General features: G+C 35.0%; 1 protein-coding gene across 1 annotated transcript in view; it reads right to left on the bottom strand.

The window, feature by feature from the left end:
* Window positions 1–22,960, bottom strand: part of GALNT13 (polypeptide N-acetylgalactosaminyltransferase 13) — a 560,096-nt gene that overhangs the window by 228,632 nt on the left and 308,504 nt on the right. The window lies entirely within an intron of this gene.

The following is a 22,960-nucleotide window of genomic DNA, read 5'->3' as shown; positions in this document are numbered from 1 at the left end:
TGAGATTGTTTTTCTGTTCTAAAATTGAGGCATATGTGTTTTCCATTCAGTTTGAGAATGCTATAAACCATGTCTGATTTGAAGGAAAGGTTTAGGGGCTAGATTTACTTTGCAGATTCCCAATTAGTACTCTATAATCAACACTGGAGATGAGGAAAGGGAATAGGCTACCAGCACTTCCCAAAGTGTGGTGTGCATAGGAATCACCTAGAGATTTGTTAAAATGCAGATTCAGATTCAGTAAGTCTGGGGTGCAGCCTGAGATTCTGCATTTGTCTTTTAAAAAAACTTCCTGGTGATTCAGATGCTGCCAGTCACACAGACTGGCCATAATTGTCATTACTTTTAGAACTTGATGTTTTGAGAAAAACTTTTAATTTTTCTTAGAAATCCAAAGAAGCCCAGATTTAAGTATTTGAGCAATCTAAAAAGATACATTTGCACTCTCCCTCTCTCTCTCTCAAAATAAATAAATAAATAAACTTAACAAAGGTTTAAAAGGGGCATCTGAGTGGCTCAGTTGGTTAAGCATCCGATTCTTGATTTTGGCTCAGGTCACAGTTTCTGAGTTCAAGCCCTGCATCAGGCTCTGTGTTGTCAGTGCCTGTCACTCTCTCTCTCTCTCTCAAAATAAATAAACTTAAGAAGATACACATGGATAAATGGTATGTGTGGTGCTCTAGTGATCATCCCAAGTTCAACATGTAGATGGTCCTTACTCCATCAACTTGTCAACATTCAGATATTTAAGCCATTGTAATTATAATATTATAAAATTACAAAAGTCATTAAAAAATGCCATTTGGTATATGAAATAGGAATGGAAGCTTATTCACCTTAGGTGATTGTTTCATGTAAAATATTCTAAGGAGCTAGAGAATTAAAATCATCCCATAAAATAAAATGAACTCAATACTTCCTGCCACTCCTGAATGATCTAATATATGACACAAAATAAGCATTGTCAAAATTAGTCTCCTTCACAGGTGAATGAAAAAAGTTCAATAAAATGGGGGAGGTAAGGCATATAATTAAAGACATACTGATTGTATGACTATTGAGACTTTAATCATCTTTTAAAATGGTCTAAAATATCATCTACGCAGTGAAGCCTTCTGCAATGTAGTCAGGTAAGAAGGTACTATACCTGAACTGTGACATTTTTCTGCATATATTTATTTGGAAATAAATTATCATCCATACTATAGAATATATTGTGTATTGAGGAAAATCAAAATATAATGGGAAAAAGTACTTTGATCTGCAGTCTTCTTTTCCCATTCTGGTGGCAAGATGGAAATGGTTTCTATATGTCTCATCAGCATTTGACTTGGGCATCCAGGAAGCCTATCGCTAAATGAATTCAGAAAGCCATCCTGGTAAATCAGAAATGTTTTCTCCATGATTTTCCTCAAACCTCCATTTTTCTGCCTCAACGAAATAGCATGCTAAGCAAAAAGTATGGTAAAGACCATCATCATCATCATCATCATCATCATCATCATCAATAAAAAATAAAACTAGAAAATCAGGCTGAAAGCAGTCCAACAGTCAACAATTATTGGTCTAACACAAGGAAAAGTGTTTATCTGTAAGGGCTATCATTGGAAAAACAGTGATTTCTTTTAAGTTAACTTTTTTTTATGTTATATAAGCATATATGTTGTATGTTTTGTACTCTAAATGCCAACAAAGAAAGAATGGATGAGACATTTAGATAAATCTAAAAATTTTTTTAAATTTTTTTAATATTTATTTTTGAGACAGAAAGAGACAGAGCATGAGCAGGGGATGGGCAGAGAGAGAATGAGACACAGAATCTCAAGCAGGCTCCAAGCTGTCAGCACAAGCCTGATGCAGGGCCTGAAACCACAAACCGTGAGATCATGACCCAAGCCAAAGTCAGACGTCTAACCGACTGAGCCACCCAGGTGCCCCTTAAATTTTTTTCGTTTATTTATTTTTCAGAAAGAGAGACATAGTGTGAGTGGGGGAGGGGCAGACAGAGAGGGAGACACAGAATCTGAAGCAGCTCCAGGCTCTGAGCTGTCAGCACAGAGCCCAATGTGGGGTTTGATCCCACAAACCATGAGATCATGACCTGAGCTGAAGTTGGACACAACCGACTGAGTCATCCAGGCGCATAGATAAATCTTTTAAAATGAAAAGCATATATTCAAATCCAGCTTCTTAAACTATTTCTATCATGCTTTGTTTTTGTGGTTAAAAATCGAGTCACAAATGTTAATTTTATATTCAATATATGTGACAAAGTTACGATGAACTAATTTACTATTAATGCAACTATTATGTTTACTTAGAGAAAATTTCCACTGTATCATTATTTAACGTAGCATAAAAATAAAATGTCTAATATTTTTATTAATTCTTCCTCTCCTTCCTATTTAAACAACTAAGCAAAGAAAGTTTTGTGTGATAATAAAACAATTTCTAGAATAATAAGAATAATTCTTAAGCTATACAAATTAATCATTTTCAATATCAGTTATCCTGTTATCTCAAATGCATAGATGCTTATGAACGGGAGTCATTATTTCCATGGTTTCTACACTGTACCTTTACCATTGCCTGTACTTCATCACATCTATTGTTTCACCTATAGTAAGATACACTATCATTTTGTGTATCCCTAGGAAAGAAAAGCAAGTTATCAAATAAACCATAGCATATGCTTTTTTATCATTAGAATCTATTTCAAACCTAAAATAGAGCTTACAGAACAATCCTTTAAACTTATTTGGACATAGATTTCTATCAATATTGTCATGCTTGCTTATGAATCAGTCACACCAGCTTTTTGTGGCTTTGAAGTTTCTTTCATCTAGTCCAACGGTCTCCAGCTTGAGGTTACATTGCTTAACATATGAGAGGCATATATTTAGCACATATCTCAGTAACAAAATATAAAACAGCTTCATCTTGTGACTCTCTTTCTTGGCACTATAAAGTTGTGCTTTTCAAATTTTAAGGTGCAAAGCAATTAGGTGGGCATCTTGATAAAATGCAAATTCTGATTCGGTAGTTCTGGGATGGGCCCAAGATTCTGCATTTCTAATGAGATCCTGGTGATATTGTCCCTGCTGTTTCCTGGTTGACATACTAAAGAAGCAAGGCTATATAAATCAGTCAGCTGTTGATTAACAAGAAAATACAGAGTTGTGGTCGTTACTCCAACAATAAATATTTTGGTATGAAATTTCATACTTGCCACTGTTCCCTTGCCTTTCTTTGCCCACATTTTTTTTTTCCAATATTGAATCAGATTGTAACTTTTCTCAAGATATGTTGAATGACAGTTAACCTCTGCACCTGTAGTACAAACAATGTATGTAGCTTGGATGAAGTACGCCTATGTGAATAGCCATGACCACTTTCGTTTGTACAAGCTTAAGAAATACAACTGCTTATATAACAACTGCCACCTGGTAGGCAATGAATGTAACTAACTGTTGACTGTAAAACTCATCCTGATTTCAGACATGCAAAACTAAAAAGGTACATCTTAGAACAGGTAAATACAATATATTTTTTTTAATGTTTATTTATTTTTGAGAGAGAGACTGTGAGCGGGACAGGAAGGGAGACAAAGGATCCGAAGCAGGCTCTGCACTGACAGCAGTGAGCTTGATACAGGGCTCCAACACAAGAACATGAGATCATGACCTGAGTCAAAGTCGGACACTCAACCAACAGCCACCCAGGGTGCCCCCCAATATTTTTTAGTTTAGCCAAGAAAAGGTACTTAAAGGTGTTTAGTTTTAGTTTCCTTCTTTTCTAATGCCTTTACATATCTAAGCTGTCAGAGTTTTCAACTCACTGCTTTTATAAGAAATAATTTAAAACAAAACAAAAACAAGAAACCTGTATGATGGAGGTGGGGTAAGTACTTAAATAGATTGGACCTCTCTAAGAACCTCTTCTCCTGAGACATGACAAACGACTTCTTTGTTGGCAAGAATTATTTCACCACTGTCTACCTCAGCCTTTACATCTTTTACATAATAAGATTAAAGTAGGTAATCTGACATGTGCAGCAGACCTTGTTTGGTGTGCACTACACATAAAACCTAGAATCTTCAAATGGTGGATTTGGAAACAACTTTCAAATGTTAACCAGTTCAAGCCTTTGTTTTACAGAGTCCAAGCCTCCAGTCACAGAACTGGTTCAGTATTCCACATACTGAAGTAATAAATAATAATAATAATAATAATAATAATAATAATAAATTTTATTATTTAATAATATTAGTAACAGTAATGTTTCTGCCCCATATTATATGCTATATTAAATGTTTTAAGTGATATTATTGGTGTGTGCAATATTAGAAAAAACATTTGAATTTAAAAATATGCCTTAATCTTACACTCAAGCATATATCTTTAAATCAGAGAAATAGCTATTCCCCTAGAATTATTCGATTAAAACGTTGCATAGAATATCAGTTTTCATGGAGATTAAATAGAGACCAAATATTCTTTTATAAATCTGTCCAATGGAGACATTATTTTTCTTTTATGTAAACATCTAAATGGGATTGGCAAAAATTGACATTATTGTGGGAATACAATGTATATGTAATTAACTTTGAGAGTAAAAGTGGCAGACGGCAATAGCAATTTTCATCAATTTGAGAGGAATATTTGATGCCCATTTACTCAGATGAAGTTCCTGAAATCTGGTATTCCAGTAAAATCATAAGTTTTATTATAGCAGTGTTTTATATTTATACTATATTATGACATTCTAAATCTATAATACTTGAGAGGAAGTGAAAGATTATTTCTTTTTAATTCTGTAATAATGTATCTATGGTTTTTAATCTTGGTTACATACTGGAATAAACCCATGAGCTACCAAAAAATACTTACCTATGGGTTTCAACCACAGAGATTCTGATTCTGATTGCCAGGTGCGACGAGATTTTAAAAATCCCTTGGGGATTTGAATGCGCAGCCAAAGCTAAGAAAGGTTGCCTAAAGTTATTTAACAGAAACACTGATATTAAATATGTATATGTGTGTGTGTGTGTGTATGTATATGTACACATATATTTATATATAAATATATGTAAAACCTTTTTATTTACATCAAAAATTTAAAATTAGATGCTTAAGGTTAATATAGCTCTTTTTTGCAGTTATATCAGATGAAATTAATAGGCACTTTTCCTGTAATTGTAAGCACTAGAGTCAAAAAGTCTTCTCCACTTCATTTACAATGTGTTCTGTCACCTGAATGTATACTGATGGTGGTCCAGTCTGCTGTGTACCAGCTGTTGATTTATAAATATATGAGAAATAAATCCAGTTGGTCTTCTTTAGAGAGAATGTGGGTGTAGAATCATATTTCCAATGTCGGGAGCATGGAAATACAATGAAATAGCATACCTATTTACCATCTTTCCCCTTGGCTATGCACACATTATAGGAACATAGACCGTTACAATTTGATTTTATCCTTTTCAAAGCCATATTGATGTTTTCAGATAAGTTACTGAACACAACATGCCACATCAAAGAAAGAAAAATTGACTATAAGAGGAGAATGTGAAATCACAAAGGATCCGTAATTACACAGTGGTTTAGTTAGACACAATCCATTTAGGACTACAAAGGCTGTCAACATTGTAGTTTGCATGACTTGTTGAATTGCTGCTCAGTGAGTCAGTGGTTACCTTTTACTGCCTCAATCAAGAAGATTAATAATAGTAATTAAAAATAAAGACTTACAATACAAGTCCCCTATATACTTCTTATTTTTAAGAGCTATGGGAATTGCCTTGAACCTTGCAGAATTATGTGTGGTTTCTATGTTTCCCAATCATTAAAATTCATATTCACACAGGGAAATTTCATCATTCGCCAATGCATCCGTCCAAAGAAAACTTGGGCAACAGCAAAGTGATTCTTTCATAACTGAACAGCTTGGGGCCCCAAGTAAAACGAAGCACTTAATTTTGCATAGGTTTCTATATGTTGATTTATATGTACGTTGTGTTAAACCTTCCAAGAGTAAGTTCCTGTAAGTCATAATTATTGACTAATTTGTGTTTAAAATTCATACGTCCCAAGCACCTTTATTTTAAAATCTGGTTGGACCCTGTATTCATCCTTGGCCTATTTGCTATGAGATTCTCTCCTCGCATCTTCTGTGCTCTTTGAAGTATCGAGTTGGGTGGAGAGGGAGGGTTACTGGGAAATAAGCCTTTCCAAATATCCTATATTTGTTGCCTTCTGTTTTAAATATGTCATAAGGACCTCGGCTAGGAGAGTGTCATGCTATAGGAAACAGGAACAGAAAGCTAGGGAATTTCTTTCTACATCTCCCACAAATCTCAGAGAAGACCACTCAGCCCCCTTCCTTAGCCTCGTACCTCATGTATGCCTCAATCCTCTTGACATATTATCCTTTTTCACAATATAGCTATTTAATTCAATAGACTCAGGGATTCTTCAAAAGAAGGAAGGTTAATATGACGTATCTCTGCCTTTCCAGAATTTAGTATCCTGCATGTTACAAAATACATTTAATATGGAGGGCTGCTGCATAAAAATTACACAATGAGGCAGGCTATTGTATGAATTATCAGATCGACTTCTCGATTGTACCTCTGCATTGTTATAATCTGAACTGGAGGTGTAGAAATACCAGTTTTTCTACTTTTTTTTTTTCCTTAATCTTCAGTTGGTTTTATTTTTCTAGCTGCTAGAGCCAGGGCAAATAAATGAGCTAGGAATAGGGAAGGGAAAGAGTGTAAGAAAATTGATCTGCACGTCATTGTACTATAATACAGTCCCCTCTAACATAGGTAACATCATTCCTATTTGGAATATGAGAGCAAGCTCTGTGTCTGGAAACCTATGTTTGCCTCCCCCTTCTGCTGTATAGGATCTGTGAGCGAACTCCTTAAATTTTGGTTTTGTCATCACCTAAATCGAACGAAGACTGCTGTCATTTCTATATTGCAGTACTTTTACAGAAAGCACATGAAATTATAAAGGGATTATGTGAATTCAATCTATTATGCTATTCTTATATTACTAAGCACTGTCTCGAATATTACAGATAAAGTGTCCATAATTGTTTGGGTCAGCTTTTCTGCTGATAGGATTCTGACCATTGCCATGTTCTAATAACATGTCTTTTGTCCTTAGTTTTTGTGGCCAACCTGCCACTTTATCCTTTACTTCCAGTGCCATTTCGATAACAGATCTGGTGTCTAGACTGCCATGGCTTGAGAACTGCTACTTGCTTGTCTAGTGCAGTGGTGTGGAATTCAGGTCCTGCCTCCTTCTCTTTTAGTCTTCTTTAGTCTTCTAAACCATTTATTGCCCTAATCTGAAATTTCTCTGACTGCCTGTGGCTGCCTGCTAATCTTCCTGCTTACTTACCTTAATTTCTGCTTATTATTTTCTGCTGGAAAAACTCCGAGGGCATGTTCTGCCTGTCTGCTGAGATCTCAGCTTTTTGCCTGCTCTTGAATATCCATGAACTAACTATCTAGCAACTTGTGTTCCCCCCTCCTACCCCACTACTTGCTTCACCCTATGGGTTAGTCTGATTATCAAATATCGCATTCCTCAGCCAGGGTTAGGCCATCTCCTCCAGCAGTCAAGCCCTGGTTTAAGAAACATCATAATAAGATAACCAGTACTAAGTGATGAACATTTATTAAACTCTTAATCATGCAGCAGACACTGTACTATATGCTTTATGTTCTCATTTGACCCTGAGAACTGAAACCTCTGCAACCACATAGGTTTGCTATCAGAGTTGTGACAAGGCTATAAACTCATAAATAGCTTGACTGCATGCTTCAAGAGCTTCCAGAAAATAAATGGATACAAACAATAAATTGTTCAAACAATCCCCTTCTAAGGAAAATAGGTTGCTCAGCTGTCTTCTCAGGATCGTACATAACTTAACTAGACAAATGGCTTGCTTATCAATTGACTTCAAGACTCCTCATTGTATCCACCAATCCTAAACTATTACATCACTTAACTTGACCAATCTCGGTAAGATTCCTGCATTGAAAGATCAGTCTTCAACCACTAAAGCCCAGACCTCCAATCTCTGTAAATGTCCACCTTGGCCTCTTCCATGCAAGATGGCTAGGACTGTCTGTCAATGTGGTGGTTATTCTGGTGGCCTTTTATGGAATTGGCAGTTAATTATCTTTATAATATTTCTTATGAACTAGCTATATTGTTATTCCCATTTGATAATGATAAGTCAAGAACCTAGTGTTCAGATCGGTTAAATGCAATAATCTCCCCTTATCCATGGAAGATACCTCCCAAGACCCTTCCAGTGGATGCCTGAAGCCGTAGATAATACCACACCCTGTATATGCTAAGATTTTTTCAACACATACATACCCATGATAAAGTTTAATTTATAAATTAGGCATGATAAGAAGTTAACAATAATAGTAAAAATGAATAATTATAATAATATACTGTGATAAAAGTTATGTGAATGCAGTCTCTCTCTCTCTCTAAATATATTATTGTACTATAGTCATCCTTCTTCTTGTGATAATGTGAGATGATAAAATGCCTACCTAATGAGAAGAAGTGAGATGTATGACACAGGTACCATGACCTAGGGTCAGGTTACAATTGACCTTCTGATGATATGTCATAAGGAGGATTATTTGCTTTGGTAACTTAAAGTCAGCTTCAGGTACACGAAGCTAAACCACAGATAAGGGGAGACTCCTATAACTTGCTTCTAAGTTGTGAACTCAGTTTCAAACCTTGGAACTCTGACTTAAAAAGGGGCTATTCTACCTCTTTCCTGATAGAATAATGTCCTTCCCCCCTTAGGAAAGAAACTGCCTTTGTTAGGGGAAATTCTGAGACAAGGTACCTGGGAAGCAAGTAGGAGCCTGAAGGTATGCATTTCTAGGAAACAAAGGAAATAATTAACTATTTGAAGGAGATGAGAGAAGACTGCTTTGCACCAGAAGAGTGGGAGCTCCAGGTAGAAAATACTTAAGAAAGTAGTAAAAAGGGACTAGTGAGAGGAGATAGCAATAAAATGATGAGAAGCTAAAGAGTTCAGCAGACTTTCTTCAGGGGTGTGATACCTAGAGGATAGTTTAAAGATGAGTTACGTCTAAAGTTCATATTTGACTACAATGTTGTAATGCACTCCAGCCTCCTCTCCTATTGTCCATTACGTTTACCCTACTCATAAATGCACTGCATTCGTGGTTAAGTGAGTTTGTCTCTATTTTGAGGAAGAGGCCCATTTTGTATCTGGATTATGCTGAGAAGAACAGAGAAACCAGTCACAGAAATAACGATAAAGTAGCAGAGTTCACCCGGAAACTAAACAATTATTGGGAGGGGCTCTGGACTTCCACACATTATTCTTTTGGGGTTTAAGCTAACCTGATCTTGACTTTAACAGACTAGGTACACTCAGTTGACATCTAGTTTATATTAAAAAAAACAAAAACACAAAACTTTATAGGAGATCTAATTTCTATCAAATAAATGGCAATCATACACTACTGTTGGAGTTATTTCTATGATGCTAATAATTAATAAGCAATGTTTTTGTTTTTTCCAGGACATAAAAGTGGTAAGCATTCAAGCAAGTTTTATATTCTTTCTATTGTGAAGAATTCTCCTAAATTTTGGAAATCAACTATAATTCAACTCTGTAGCTAAAAGTAAAAAGAATACATTCAAGTAAGTGCTGTGTGTGGCCTTTGGGGTTTTGGAAAATGAATTTATGAGCTTTTTCCCTTTCTGTGATCTCTCAGTATAACTCTCTCATGCTATTGAAAGTATTTAACAATGAAAACAATTCCATGTTTATTGACTATGATAAATACAATTAAAGTGACTTTGCAACAAACTTACTTACTATTGCCATTTTTAGGCTTAAATTCTTACCTTTGTTAGTGAAAGTAACACTGATTTTTATAACAATAGACTTGGACTCTAAACCAAGCTTTGCTTGGGCCATCATTTATGTCGAGTCAACTGACCCATGCTGAACCTCACATTTTTCACTTCTCTGAGACAATGAAACCACCATCCACCCAGGTTCAAAGCGAGAAACTCTGATGTTGACATGATGGTGATATGATGACATCACAAGTTACCAATCCTGATGACTCCTACCTTAGTGTCTTTCTCATGCTTCCCTGCTATTGTGCCCTCTCCATAGACCACCGCCTCTCCTTATAGTTATCGCATAGTGTCAAAACGGTGCATTTATGGAACATTCTTGATCCCCGTAGTATTATCTTCCTCAATGCAGACTAAAATGCAGATCCAAAAACCACCCTTTTCTTCAAATGTTTTTGACATTGCCTTCATTGCCTAATGCTAAAATCTAAAGGCTCCTCTAGATCTGGTTCAGCCCCACTGATGTTACATTCTCTTCTCACTACAGCATTTAACTCTTAGCAATACTGAACATCTCAAATTTCCTTCAGGAAACAAAGCTTTCTCATGCCTTTATCTCTTTCTATCTCTAGAATTCCTTGTATTTGGACAGCGTTCTTTGCTGAAGACGTCACACATATTCTAGTAGGGCTCAAGTCACACTTCATATTTTCCTCAGGGATATTTAATTGTTCACTGTCCTAAAATACTGATAAATTTTATACATTTATTCTCCTTTCCTTCTTATATAAATTAGGACTCTGTGCCCAGAAAAAAAGGCACTCCTTCTTCCAGTGAAACATGGCCTCTTGCCAAAATCATAAGCAGAGTGTATCTACTCTTTCAGCTGGGTATCTTTGTGCAGTGCACACACTGGACAACTCTGTAAGGATGCCCTAAGCCTAGAAATTCTTTAATTATCCTGTCCATGAAGACAATTAGTTCTGTTATGAGAGGCAAAGTTCCATCTTTAGATGGAATTTGGGGTAGAATGAATAGTGGAGCAAAAATTAAGGAGGTAAGTGCATTTTATTTGGCCTCAATGTGGAGAGTCGACATGTATGGAGTCAAGTATGTGGGCTTTGTGATAATTTTTGCTTTGGCTCAGATAATGTTTTCATTTATTTCTAGATTTATTTACTATAAAGCAACATATATCTATATATTTATCTATGCCTGTATCTATTAATATATATTAATTTTTATATCAATATATATTTTTATATCAATATTGATATAATATATAATTGATATAATTTTATATCAATATTGATATATCAATATCAATATGTGTATATATATACATACAAATCAACATAAGTTATACTTAATAGGGGTGCCTGCGTGGCTCAGTCAGTTGAGCATCTGACTCTTGATTTTGGCTCAAGTCATGATCCTAGGGTCATGAGATTGAGCCCCGCATCTGGCTCCATGCTGAGTGTGGAGCTTGCTTGGGATATTCTCTCTTTCTCTCTCTCCCTCTCTCTCTCTTTCTGTCTTCCTTCTTCCCCTCTCCCCCACTCCTGCTCTTCCTCTCAAAAAACAAAAGTTATATTCAATAATATTTAAAATATCCAACAACATTGAATATCATGGATTTTAACACTAAAGAAATGCTTCAGGGAACTATACTTTGTTTCCTGGCATAAAATTTTAATACCCTATGTTATATATATTTACAAAACCATTTTAAATCCATGAAAAGAACAAAATTAAGATCAAAGTCCCATGTGTAAAATAAATGAAGAAATTAAAGCATAGAAACAAAATTGCATTACCTACAAAAATAAAATTTTAAAAATGCCAAATAATAATTGCAAGGTTTAATTTCTGCTAAATTAAGTATCAATTAAAAGACTGTATGCATCATGAATTTCTCTTCTTGTATATTTCTCCACACCTGGTTTTAAGTAAGAAATGAAATTTTTTTTCTTCACATTAATTTTCAGTGAGTCTAGCCATTGTTACCAATGGCAACAATAGGCACATCATTTTAGGGGAAGGGACATTTGTCTGATGTTTTCACATTATCAGATTCAGATGACCATTTTGGATAAGGACACAGTTGAAGAAAGTGTTGTGCCATTCTTAGTGAACCATAGTATAAGACACATGATGTTGATATGTGCCATTACTAATGTTAACAATGATCACTTGAGTAGGATGGTATCTTCCAAGTTTCTCTAATGTACAGTGTTTTTCTCATTATAATAAAGAGCTTGTGAGAAGATAATTTGAGATTTTGTATATTTTTCTGTTTTTTTTATATATATTTCATCTGCTAGTTATGCCATCTACTGATGATTATTGCCTTTAATATAGATCTTGGGCATGCACGTTTTCATACATTTGAAAGTGCATTCTCATGGCAAATTTCTAAAAGTAGAATTGCTGATTCAAAGGTAAATGCACATACAATTTTACTAGATATTGGCAAATCTCTCATTCTAAAGGTTGAGCATATTTGCTTTCCTATCATCAATGTTCAACCATTTTTGTTTTCCCATAGATTTGCAGATAGAATGTACTAGCAAACTTTTAAATTTTCACCAGTCTGATAGGTGAGTAAAGATATCTCAAAGTAGTTTCAACTTGCATTTTTCCAATTGGGAATGGAGTCACACATCTTTCAATATGTTTAATAGTCTTTGTATCTATGCGTGTGTGTGTGTGTGAGTGTGTGTGTGCAAGTCACTGTTCTAGTTTTCTCCACTTAAATTTTTTTTTAAGTTTTTTATTTCTTTTTTTTGAGAGAGAGAGAGAGAGAGAGAGAGAGAGTGCTCACAAATGGGGGAGGGGAAGAAGGAGAAAGAGAGAGAAGCAGGCTCTGCACTGTCAGCACAGAGCCCTCATGCAGGGCTCAACTCATGAAACATGTGATTATGACCTGAGACAAAATCAAGGGTTGGACACTTAACCAATTGAGGCACCCAGGCACCCTTGTCCAGTTTTGTATTGAAGGGCTTTTTTGTTGTTTGTTTCTTTGCTTATTTGTTTTGCTTTGTGTTCCTTGATCTTTCTGACCTATACCTTATAGTGATATAATCCTTTATCAGTGATATATGTTATTATTTCTATTATTTGATATTTCTCTTCTCATTTTACTTATATTTTTGCCATGTAAATTTTATTATATACATGCAAATATTTCAATTTTTTTTCATTGTATCTGCACTATAATTACAGATAGAGAATATCCCTTCACCCAGGTTATGGAGGAAGTCAGCTTTTGTTTTTGTTTTTTGTTTTTTAATTTAGATTGCTGGTCGATATGGTGCTTATTCTTTTGTATGTTGTGCAGCACACATCTAATTACATGTTTTTCCAAATGACTAACTGGTTGTTTTCAGCCTCACTTATTAGCACTAGGACAGCGATCTCAGATGTCACTTTTATCATATTTAAACTTCAATTTATTCTTGTATTTATCTCTATACTTTCTATTTCATTCCACTTATCTGTGTACCCATACCCCACTATCACACTCTTTCACTTACAGAACTTTATACTATGTTTCAATATCTGGTAAGACTAGTAGCTTTTTTCCTTTGCTTACCTAGTTATTCTGGCATGTTTATTCCCCATGTGAGGCACACTATATCCATCTTATTTTAACGAGTTTCAAAGTATCAATACCCTCTGTCATGCCAAACTTTGCAGCATGCTTATTAACTAGAGTTTGAATTTTAATCAATTTTTTCTCTTAAGGTAAAATGTAAATACAATGAAATGCACAAATATTAAATGTAAATTTCCCAAGCTTTGATAAATGCATGCACTCGTATAAGCTAAACTTCCATCAAGTTATGAAACATTATTATAACTGAATAAAATTTCTTCATAAGCAAGTTTTTATCCCAAATCAACCACTTATGTACTTTTTTAAACCATATAATTATGGTTTGTACAGTTAGTGCTCTTTTATATAAGATATTTCATTCTCTCTCTCTCTAAACAGACACACACACACACACACACACACACACACTCAAAAAAAAAATGTAAACTCCTCTTTTTACCTAAACAGATTCTGAACAACAACCTTATTACCAAGAATTTTTTAAACTATAATGAATAATTGAAGTCAAAGCTATCTCTATATTTCAACTCCTCCCTTCCCATCATTTACACCTCATAAATGCCCTGAGCCTCAATTGTTATTGCTAAATGTAACATAAAATACCATGCATCAGTGACTGCAAGCAATATCGAAATGTCAAATATATCTATTCTTAATTTCAATGTAATGTTAGTTAAGAGCAGCCATGACTACTGAAGAATGAGAATCCTGGGTGATAAATACTTTTACCTGTAATAAGATAATTCCTAAATGATTTATTAAAAATGAAGTAGTGAATTTTAGCATAGTACACCATCTATTCATCTACAATTAGATGAATTAGAGAAATAGTGAATATAATGATTGCCAAATAGATTTGGTATCTGTCCAGCAGCCTTTGCATGTTGCTGGTAGCTATTCTACTGAGCTGTCTAAAAAATGGTATGTGTCTACATAATTTCATTAAAAAAAATTCAGATATACATTTGATTTGAAAAGGACTTATAAAGGGTGCCTGGTGGCTCAGTCGGTTAAGCGTCCGACTTCAGCTCAAGTTATGATCTCACAGTTCATGGGTTCGAGCTCCACGTTGTGCCCTGTGCTGACAGTTAGGAACCTGGAGCCTGCTTTGGATTCTGTGTCTCTCTCTCTCTCTGCCCCTCTCCTGCTTGCCCTCTGTCTCTCTCCCTCTCTTTGTCTCTCAAAAATAAACATTAAAAAAATAATAAAAAAATAAGAAGGACTTAAAAATCCCACAAATTGTATACCAGTATAATAGATTTCTCTTTTAAACATTTCAGATTTAAATCTACTTGGTTAAATAACTAAAGGTGGATAGTTTTGTATGCTAAAGAAATTCTAGATACTATCTTCAAATAAACTAACCAAGTGCTACAACTTTTGATTTAAAAAATAGAAATCAACTTCTTAAACCAAATAGTTCTCCTCTGCTAAATGTAAAGTCTGGACTAGACCTAACAAAACCCTGAAGTTAGTTTTCTTTATGATTCATTTAATCAGTATATTCTTTTCTTTTGTCCTTAAATTCTTTTGGAATAAAGTGGAAACAAAAAACAAAAACTGCCTCTCTTCTGTGCACACCATAGCCCCTACTATTTCGATGATGCTCTCTTACTAATCCAACTTATTCCGTGTTCTCATACTTGCTAAACCAGTCCCTACTTGAAGAGGCAACATATGTACATCAGCTCTTTTCCCTAAGTTCTCTTCCTGAGAGATAACTATGTTGGGTAGATTTAGCTTTGGCTTCCTCATTGCAACCCCTATTTCATTAGTTTCTAGATGGTTTAGACTCCTGGTACCAACATGGGAATTTACTCCCTAGGACAGTTAACCTAATTTCCTTTCTGAAGAATTCAACCCATAGAGACATCCAGCACCATGACAGGTAGGAGAAATGGAAACGGGTAAAAAAGAGGTAGAAGTGACTGATACAAGGTCTGGAACACAGTAAGGAACCTAGACCCTTAAGAGACCATGATTCTTGCCACTATGAGCAATGTTATATGTGGATTTCCCATTTCCTGGTTTTATAGGTTATTTAATATTCACAGAATCACAGATGAGGAAAGTGTCTTACAGACATCTAATACCTTTAATTTTATGGATGAGGAAACTGCATCACAAAGAAGAAACCTGGCAAAGGCTCACAAATATGTGGTGGCTGTGCTATCACCAGAATCTAGGTTTTTGAACTCCTTAAACACAGTGACCTTGCCTCTTCAGTGTGTCCAGGGGCTACTGGGAGAAATTTCCCCATAAAACACAAATGCTTTACACATTTCACGTCTTATGAAGAATATGACAACAGATTAAACAAACAAAAGAAACAGTCCAGGTCAAAGTTCATTCAGTAGTTTACCGAAAATCATGTTGGGGATCAATATAAATACCCGCCCTCTCATTTTTGTATAGTCTATCTTTATCTGATTTTCTTATTATTAAGCCTTCTTTATCTTTCATGAAGTTGGCTGTTTAACATACACATCACATTTTCATTGAAACAACACAGGAAAAGTGAAATATTTCAACTATTTCAAAAGCCTTTCTCATTGACTAATAATTTATATAATTCCTTATAGAATTTATTATAGGTTCCTTTTAGGAATTTAAATTTTATCTACATTATCTAGATTTCATTAAGATTTCCTACATAGGATTTATAGATAAAATATCCAATAGCTTCTTCTCTTGGGGGAGGAGGATCAACCTATAAATTGTACAAAGAGAGCAGGCAGGAACAGAATAAAGGTATAGAGAGAATAATTAGTGAAAGAAAAAAATGGTGAGGGTCCCTCGAATGCTAGGAAAAGGCAATCACACATAGCATTTGAAATTTCCCCCAGTATAGCAAACAAAGCTTGAATTGAGACAATAATGGAGAAACTAGTAACTATTATAAAGAAATGTTGTGGTTATTTCATCTTTTGGAGGACTATAGTAGTGTGGCCTCTTGGGAAAGAGGAAAGGCCACTTTGTGCTTTACTTCAAATACTAATAATAAGTAAAACAACGGACTTTCTACAATAAGAGAAAGAAGAGATGTTTTCAGCCAGGGCAAGAATAAACTTCATTTTAATGTCAGTCTTTGTGTTCTAAAAAAAATGTTTTCACATCACGAGAAAGGTTTCAAGAGTAGTGAGTGAATAGAGTTAGTGTCTGAAATCGAATTCCTTTTTCCACATGTTGTAGGAAGGAATAAGTTATCACTGGAATTTGTTACTAGACGCCTCAAATAATATTGCCTTTCATTCTCTAAGGAGAAATTACTGCAGTTGTGATTGTCAAGTTATTACATACTCAAGGTCACTCCTCTCTCAGATGTCAAATGGTGGTACATTATGGATGCCAATTTTAGGGAACCAAATCAACTTAAGCCCAAAGTCAAAGGAAACACCTACCTGCCCAACAAAACAGTTCAATTAGGTGCAGTATGAAGTCAAGGAATTATTCTCATAAGAATTTTAATTACAATAGATACTGGCTTTAAACACAGTGGATGAGAATGACTCACTCTTGATTACTGATGTTACAACTTGCTTTATTAGTGTTATTAACACCAGAATGGTAGAATTCATAAGAAATTCAAATGTAGAATTTCATATGAGATCAAAATTTTAAGAATTTCTACCACAGGGCCATAATGTAAATATGCAAGTTAAAATAGCATTTGATTCTTCAAAGATATACATGGGTGTATTTATGCACAGGCACATGTATGAATATGTGCACATATATTTTTAAGATCTAAAGTGAAGAAATTAATGGAAAAAGAAATTAATTTAAGGTCTTGTCATGTAGAAGAAAGTGACGTTACAATTGCTGAAAGAATGTAAATACTGAAAATTGTGCGATCCCTTTCTTTGGTACCTCATTGTATAAGCAGTTTCTTTTTTAGTTCTTTGAGCTTTAAGATTTTTACTAATCCTGATAGTTATTTTCAGTTTCTTATTCTACTTTGTAGTCTCTATTGCTTCAAGTTTTCCTGTGTATTAGACATTCAAACTTACACTTATGAGTCATGGATAAAATTTACTCTTGGAACATATTGGAACATCCACTTGTGGGGGGAACGGTTTGGTCAACATGATTTCAGTACCTAATGAAGTAGATGAAGGCAGATGTACCATAAAGCCAAAGAAGATCAAGCATGAGAGCCCACACTACATGGCTCATTCAGTACTCTCAATCTAATCTTATGATCACAAGTTTTATTATTTTTCTTAAAGAAGACCCCAAATGGGTTTAGTTTCCAAGACCCACAAACACAGACGTGCTTGGAAGTTAAGTATGATGTGTATGAGATGTTTCCTTATTCCTCACTTAGCCAGAAATTAGCTTGCTGCTGGCTGAGGACTGTCTTGTCTCTGTCTCAGGCATCTAGAGGCCATATGTGCCCATTGACTGAAGGTTTCATCAAACCACGAGCTCTGCTAAACACTATCACTTCCTAGGTGGAAAGTGATTCTGCCTCAGCAGGAAACAGTGTCTGACCATGGCATATTCATTGCCAGCGACCACAAAACTATGTTGGTATTTTGATAGCTCTAATTCCGAAAGTGCACTCAAGCCAAGGCCATCTGAAAATAGCTTAACTGGAAGCACAACTGGGCTGGTGAGGTGTAGCTTCATCATAAGCAGAGCTGAAGTGTCTTATTTGTAAGAGGCATCTGAAGTGATGAAACCAAATTTGAGGCATGCTAGTGATGTTAAGTATACCATTAATGTGACTCCCTACCTGATATTCTCTAGAAGAATATGGATAGCAAGATTTACATTTAGATAGAGGTTTGGGAAGTGGCATTATTAGAAAGAATGAGAGGGGTGAGGAGGTTAGGAGGCAGGTTTTGGCACCAGATTGCCTAGACTCACACCTTGACTCCACCATTTACTTTCGATGGGACTTTTGGAAAATGATTTAATCACCTTTCCCTTTAATGTCCTTATCTTTAAAATGAAATTTGTTACAACCTCTACCTTATAAGGCTGTTAGATCAGATGAATTGATACATGAAAAGCACTTGGTACAATGCCTGCATGATAGTGAACATTCAATAAATATTATTTTACCATTTATTAGTTATAATTTATCACTATTATTAAAGTAGGCTAGAAAACAGATAACAATTAAACATATACTTAGGAGATATTTGCATATTGTTGATTGATTATGATGTGTGGGGAAAGACACAAAGAAGTCTAAGAAGATTCCAGATTCACAAGAATATTATCACTATTATCACTAATAGAGATAAGCAATGCCCAAAGGAACTGGTATGGGAGATGCAAAGAGAAAGATCATGCATCACTTTAGGTTATATGTTGACTCTTACAGATGCAAGAAGATATGGAAAACAAAAGATAAAAATGTTTAACTTTGAAGCTTTAGGGTTACTTAAAGGTTCAGACAGATAATTGGTTCACAGACAACTGTTGACAAAATTTCATCCACTAATAGTTGAAAAAATATGACTCAAGAATAGATACTAATGTTCAAGCCATGAGAGGCAAAAGAACTCTTGGAGGAACCTTGGAAAGAACTCAGAGAATTTGGATAAGATTCAAGATAAAGTGATTTCATGAAAGGCATAGCCAGTAGTGACTAGTAAGAGAAAGATTGAAAAGTCTCTGTTGGATTCCCCAATAAGAAGTCCATTCCTCTCTAATTCTACTGAAAGGATTCCAACAGTCTTGGGTTGACAGACAGATTACACTGGGCAATGTAATAATTTGAAGGTAAGTAAGTAGACAGTCAATTGAAAACTAATTTTTCTAGAATGATGGCTGTTAAGAAAAAGTGAGAAATAGTTCAACCACTGGAGGATTTGGGGTCAAGGTAGGGCATATTTCTTGTTTGAAGGTTTATTTACCTGGTTTTTTTTGTTTGTTTTTGTTTTTTGTTATATGATAGATGTGATGTGAGAATGTTTATCAGCTGAGGAAATGTAGCGAAGGAGGGTTTGAGGACTGAGGAGGAAATGTGGTTACTGCCACATCTCTGCCCCTGGCTAACGGTGGAATATATAGAGAATCACCTTTCCACATTCTTTGAGTAAAATGAGTAAATGTAATTCTGGCTGAATGCCAACATCCCAGGTGACTATGGAAAGTGAGCTGATGAAACTCAGACTATTCTTTGTTTGGGTTCACTGATCTATGTACTTTACCTTTTATTGACTAGCTCTTTTGTGGAATTGTTATTATTTTTATTTTCTGGAATCTAATATCTGATCTGTATCTGATGGGATAATCTGGTGTCCTGGAAACTGAAATGTCCTCCTGGCACCATACCATGTCCTTGATGGATGCTCCCTGTTTCAGTAGATATTCCTGGTCTTCCCTTGCAATATATAACTCCTAGACTCCTAATGCTTGGCTAGGGTCTTATTCTGGAAGATTTTGTATATTATCAATGAATTCTAGAGGTGATTAAGTATACACAAATTCCATTCACACAGACTCTTTTGAAAATAAGTCTTAAAATAAGTCTTTTTCTGAGCAGAGCCTTTTTTCACTTTCTACTTTAAATACTTCTATGCGGTTTTAATTTATTGTTATTGTTTTAGTTATTTTAGCCATGAGCATTCAATGTCTCTTAGAATCATGAAAAATGAAAATTATTTTAATCTTAACACTGCATAATTCTCATATTACTGGAATGCTGATTCTTCATCCAGGGATTTATTTATTTTTTTGCAGGGGATAGATATATCTAAAGCTTTGTATACATAAGGAAATCATCAGAGTGAGCATGGTCTATAAAATTCATGAAGCTAACAACTGACAGAACATGTACATAACATCATTTGATGTCACTGAAGTCAAGAGGTATATAAATTAGAATACAACATATGATACATTAAATTAAAATATAAATGGAAAAATGTTGATAACCTTTCTTCCTACTAATTTAGACAATTATATCTTCCCTTCAAACACACTGAACTGGTTTCCAAATGTACAGCCAGATGTAATCCCCTCCAGGAATAGTACTTTGCTCAGCTTTATGTTTCCAAATAAGAAGTTACGTGTGAGCTATATACTAAATAGTGAGAATTTCATCACTGGAAATTGAAGTTTACATTTTTACTACATTCTTCAGGCACAGTGTTTATAAGCAGTAAGGGAAATAAGTACATTTTTTTTTAACCCCCAATACTATAAAATATAAAAGCCTTTTAGGAAGACAGAAGCAACGTGAATAACTTAATTAAAAAAAAGAGAGAAATAAAAATAAATGGAAAATGTTTAATATAGCTACCATCTATGAAGAATTTTAAAGAAAGGAAAACAAATTGGTTTTGTATTTTCTTCTTAATATATGTATGTAAAGACATTGATAAAAAAATTCTATAGGGGCATCTGGGTGGCTCAGTAGGTTAAGCATCCAACTTAGGGCAGGTCATGGTCTCATGGTTCGTGAGTTCAAGCTCCATGTGGAGGCTTGCTTCGGATTCTCTCTGTCTCTCCCTCTCTCTCTCTGCCCCTCTCCTGCTCCCATTCTCTCTCTCTCTCTCTGTCTCAAAATAAACAAATATACTTTAAAAGTATCTATAAAAAGTAGTTCTCCTGAAAGTTCTACCTATACCAAATTGCAATGCATAAAAAACAAAGAAGAAAGAAACCCTATTGTAATATTTTAGATTATCCTTATTTAACTTCATTTTATTAAAGAGTAATATTTGGGGAATTTTAAAAATGGAAACCATTCATATTTCAAATTTATAATATGTTATCATTATCAACAATAAGAAAAACAATTAACAAAAAATACTTAGTATAGAGGAAACAGGATCCACAAAACAACTAGGTCTTCACTAACTTCTTTTTTTTTACTTTTAATTTATTTTATTTAACCTAGTATGTCCAAAATATCATTGTTTCATCACAAAATCCATATAAAAATTATTAAGGTATTCTACATTCTTTTTTGTATTATTTTCAAAATCAGTGTATATTTTACATTTATAGAACATCACAGTTGGGATTAGCTATAATTCAAGTGCTTGATAGACTCATGTGAAAAGTGGCTTCTCTATTTACTAACTTCTTGAAATTTATTAAATGTAAATACTCAAAAGCCAGTAAAATTTTAAACCTAGAAAATGATGGATATAGAAATATGTAAGGGAAATGGCTCTCTAATGTTCCATTATGCAATACAAATAGGTTTTTAGTCTATAAGAACAAAGACCCCTCAGTCACACCTTCAGCTGGCAGTTCATAATGATGACATATTCTAAATCTAGTCTTGAATATCAAATTGTAAAGGAAAAACACTCTCCCAGTGTGTCTTTAACAAGCAGATCAGAGCACACCCACTTAAAACTTGCCACATTCTGGTCAAGGACCAAATATCACCCAATGCAGGGATACAACGGACCTGAAGGGTAGAACAGCCAAAACACAATAGCAGAGCTCATATAGTGCACACCAGAGACATTCCTTGAAGCTCGAGGCCTGACCTCTTCTTCATAAAGCCATTATTTTCAGGAGCAGGAACCATAATTGGCTTTTCTAACACAGAGAAGAAGGCAGAGACTTAGACAAAAGGCCAAGATGAAGGAATTCATTCCAAATGAAAGAACAAGATGAGGTCACAGCCAGAGATGTAAGTGAAACAGATATAAGTAACAGGCCTGATGGAGAATTTAAAGCAACAATCATAAGGATACTCACTGGGCTTGAGAAAAGAATGGAAGACATTAGTGAGACCCTTTCCACAGAGATAAAAGAGTTAAAAAAAGGATCAGTCAGAGATGAAGAATGCAATAAACGAGATTAGAAACAGGCTTGATGCAATGAACAGCAGGCTGGAAGAAGCAGAGGAACAAATTAGTGAGAGAAGAATTATGGAACATGAGAATAGACTTAGGGAACTCAGTGACCCCATCAAATATAATAACATCTACTGTCAATACTCTACTTCACTTCTAAGTGCTGATCAACAAATGTGGGATAGTGTTTCAGTGTTAAGCAATTCTGGGACATAGCTGGGTGTCCTACAATTTAACTCAAATCTGAAGTTGGGATCAGATGCCACAGATTAAGGGTTCAGTTCCACAAGACTGCCTACCCCCACTCTCAGATACTAATCACAAGTCCAAGTTGTTACCTGTGCTTCTGACTGATTCACTATAAACAGGCCCTTTCCACAATGCCCTCCTCAGTTTTGCTCCACAGAACAGTTCACAGAACTGAAGAAAACGGGTTACTTACTGGATTGCCCATTTATTATAAAAGAATATAATTTATGAAAGGCAGATGGAAGAGATGCTTTGAGCAAGGTATGGGGAAGGAGTATGGAGCTTCCATGCTCTCCCCAGGTGTGCCCCACCCTTTCTGCATCTCTATGTGTTCACCAACAGAGAAGCTTTCTGAACCCTAACCTTTGAGTTTTTATGAAATCATCATTACATAGGCAAGACTGATTAAATCATTGGCCATTGG

The sequence above is a fragment of the Lynx canadensis genome, chromosome C1 (assembly GCF_007474595.2).
Source record: "Lynx canadensis isolate LIC74 chromosome C1, mLynCan4.pri.v2, whole genome shotgun sequence".
Taxonomy (NCBI): domain Eukaryota; kingdom Metazoa; phylum Chordata; class Mammalia; order Carnivora; family Felidae; genus Lynx; species Lynx canadensis.
This window is presented reverse-complemented; position numbering and strand designations above follow the sequence as displayed.